General features: G+C 40.3%; 1 pseudogene; it reads left to right on the top strand.

Annotated features, from left to right (window-relative positions):
• Nucleotides 1-1,471: 1,471 nt before the first annotated feature.
• Nucleotides 1,472-2,297, top strand: LOC116553781 (annotated as a pseudogene).
• Nucleotides 2,298-3,700: the final 1,403 nt, after the last annotated feature.

The raw sequence follows: 3,700 nt of genomic DNA, 5'->3' as shown, positions 1-3,700 counted from the left end.
ACTTTTGCTGACGTGTTTGTCAAATGATAACTGGAAGCTGAGGAGAATACAGCTCAAAGAGAGTAGCTCCTTAGATACTTCAGACTCTGGTTACAGCTTGTCTTGATCTCTTGGATCTCCTCACATCTTTGGTTTTTGCTTTAATTTATTAAATGTATTTTCCATACTGAGATTTTTAAAAATGTATTAATTTGTACCTTAAGCACTTCCCCCCATTTGTGTAAAAACAATAAAACTCAAATAGGATGATATAGAATAAAGAATATGTTGAGTACCAGAAAAAAAAAAAAAAGAATTTCTTATAGTGCGGTCTACTGGAGATACATTCTTTTAGGTTTTGTCTGCATGAGAATATCTTTATTTCACTCTTATTTTTGAAGCGTATTTTCACTGGATATAAAATTATAGTTTGAGAGTTTTTTATTGTTATTTACTTTAATACTTTTTTCATTTTTTGAATATGTAATGTTTTCTGAGCATCTACCTCAGAAGAAAGTTAACAAAGTGAATTAAAATCTGTATTAGAAATTTAAATCATTTACTGTAACCCTTAAACAAATACAAATAATAAATTAAAATCATTTTAAAACAAGCAAGATTTTTATTTTTTGTGCTTAAAACATTCTTTTTATTTTTCTGTTTATGTATTTATTTATTTTGAGACAGAATCTCTCTCTCTGTTGCCCAGGCGGGATGGAGTGCAGTGGCGTGATCACGGCTCACTACAGCATCATACTCCTGGGCTCAAGGGATCCTCCCATTTCAGCCTCCTGAGTATCTGGGACTACAGGCACACACCACCATGCCCACCTAATTTTCTTTTTTAAATGTTTTGGAGCCTGGGCTGGTCTGAAACTCGTGGGCTCAAGCTATCCACTCACTTTGGCCTCCCAAAGTGCTGGGATTACAGGCATGAGCCACTGTGTCTGGCCTAAACATTCTAAGTAATCAAAAAAAGAGACGGTGGGGAAACTAAATATTCATCAAAACAAGTTGCTTAAATTATAAAATATGTACTGACATGGAATATTGAATAAAAAAGCAAGTAAGGAATAAGGAAGTCATGAATCTTTCCTAACAATTAGTAAAAATCTGAATAAACAGAAAAATCAGTAACTCTTCTTAGATCTATAGAGAGATGAGGATATACAGGGCAAATCGAAGAGATAAACAAGTGAATATAAAAAAATCACAGTTTACTGGAGCAGAAATCTCAGTGGGAACCAGTGCAAGAGCAGGAAAACCTGAATTGTAATTGAATTGCCTGAGGCTCAGTGTAGACAAGTTTGAGAGAGAAAAATTCCAGAATGACTCTATCAGAAGGAGGGGATAATCTCCACACTTTCATGCGTTTACCTAGAAGAATTCAAAGAGGTTCTCAAAGTTTATTCCTTTTTTATTAGAGAAAAATCTGCCCTTGCTTCCATGCTCCTGGCAGAGGGGATAAGAAAAGTAACCATTTGACCTCTCTCGTCCTACCGCCGAACATGCCGAAAGCAAAGAAGGCCAAGGGGAAGAAGGTGGCTCCGGCCCCTGCTGTCATCAAGAAGCAGGAGGCCAAGAACGTGGTAAATCCACTATTTGAGAAAAGACCTAAAAATTTTGGCGTTGGACAAGATATCCAGCCCAAAAGAGACCTCACCCGCTTTGTGAAATGTCCCTGCTATATCAGGTTGCAGCGGCAGAGAGCCATCCTCTATAAGCGGCTGAAAGTGCCTCCTGCAATTAACCAATTCACCCAAGCCCTGGACCGCCAAACAGCCACCCAGCTGCTTAAGCTGGCCCACAAGTACAGACCAGAGACGAAGCAAGAGAAGCAGCAGAGGCTGTTGGCCCGGGCCGAGAAGAAAGCGGCTGGCAAAGGGGACGTCCCCAGTAAGAGACCACCTGTCCTCCGAGCAGGAGTCAACACTGTCACCAACCTGGTAGAGAAGAAGAAAGCGCAGCTTGTGGTTATTGCTCATGATGTGGATCCCATTGAGCTCATTGTCTTCTTGCCTGCCCTCTGTCACAAAATGGGAGTCCCTTACTGCATCATCAGGGATAAGGCAAGACTGGGACGTCTAGTACATAGGAAGACCTGCACCACTGTCGCCTTCACACACGTTAATCCGGAAGACAAAGGTGCTTTGGCTAAGCTGGTGGAAGTTGTCCACAACAATTACAGCTATAAGAAGATCTGGCGTCACTGGGGAGGCAATGTCCTGGGTCCCAAGTCTGTGGCTCGCATCGCCAAGCTAGAAAAGGCAAAGGCTAAAGAACTTGCCATGAAACTGGGTTAAATGTAAATAATTGTTTCTGTAAATAAAAATAATGCAAATTTTCCTTCAAAAAAAAAAAAAAAAGAAAAGAAAAGTAACCATTTGAAATATACCCAGACACTTTGTTCTCTTCTAAACAAAATCTGCCCTTGGGAAAAACTGTTTAAATAGAGCCTCATGCTGGTAATTTTTTTTTTTTCTTTTTTGTGACAGAGTCTTGCTCTGTTGCCAGGCGCCAGGCTGGAGTGCAATGGCGCAATCTCGGCTCACTGCAACCTCCGCCTCCCGGTTTCAAGCAATTCTCCTGCCTCAGCCTCCCGAGTAGCTGGGACCACAGGTGCACATCACCACGACCAGCTAATTTTTGTGTTTTTTAGTAGAGATGGGTTTTCACCATGGTCTCGATTTCTTGACCTCGTAATCCGCCCACCTTGGCCTCCCAAAGTGCTGGGATTACAGGCATGAGCCACCGTGCCCGGCCACTAATGCTAGTAATTTGTAGGAGCCTAAAGGATGCAGAGAAGGGAGTTAACAACTCGTCTCCTCTAGCCTTCCACGTGAAAACGGAAGATCCCAACTGCAGCCCACTATAGCCATCATGTCCAACCTAATGGGGATCGGGGGCAGATAGAAGGAACTGAGAAGCACTTGTGAAATTCAGTCTAGAGAAAGAGGTTTACTAAGACTGAGACTTCTTCATAGAACTATTAAACCCTTCCTCGCCCCCTCCCCCACTGTATACCACGTTACTAAAGGTCTAGTTACAGCACTTCCTTTTACCCCATATATCCTGTCCAGCAATAAAGAAAACATTGCCAGGCATACTAAAAGGCAAAAAAAAAAAAAAAAAAAAAAAAAGAAAGAAAGAACGAAAGAGAAAAGAAAGCTTTGAAGAGACAGTCATCAGACCAGAAATTTAAAAGAACTATGATCAAAAGGCCAAGGGCTCTAATGGATAAAGTAGACAACATACAAGAATAGATGGGTCAATTTAAGCAGAGAGGTAAAACTCTAAGAAAGAACTAAAAAGAAATAAGAGCCAGAGATTAAAAACACTGTAATAGAAATAAAGAATGCCTTTCATGGGCTTTTTGGTAGACGGAACAAGGATGAAGACAGAGTCTCTGAGCTTGGAAATAACTGCCAAAACTGCAAAAATAAGTAAGACTATCTAAATAGAATCTCCAAGAACTACAGGACAGCTACAAGGGGTATATGCAACATATGTGTAATGGAAATAGCATGAAGAGAATAACCGGAGAAAGGAAGAGAATAAATATCTGAAGCAGTAATGAAAGAAAATTTCCATCATATTAATGTCAAACACCAAGTCACAGATCCAGGAAGTTGAGAGAACGCCAAGTATAACAAATGCCAAACAAACAAAAGCCCTACAACCAAGCATACATATATAAGTTGCAGAAAATCAAAGATAAAAA

This window comes from Sapajus apella, unplaced genomic scaffold (assembly GCF_009761245.1).
Source record: "Sapajus apella isolate SASKATOON/1434 unplaced genomic scaffold, GSC_monkey_1.0 scaffold13, whole genome shotgun sequence".
In the NCBI taxonomy this organism is placed as follows: domain Eukaryota; kingdom Metazoa; phylum Chordata; class Mammalia; order Primates; family Cebidae; genus Sapajus; species Sapajus apella.
The sequence above is the reverse complement of the archived record's forward strand: the minus strand, read 5'-3'. Positions and strand labels throughout refer to the sequence as shown.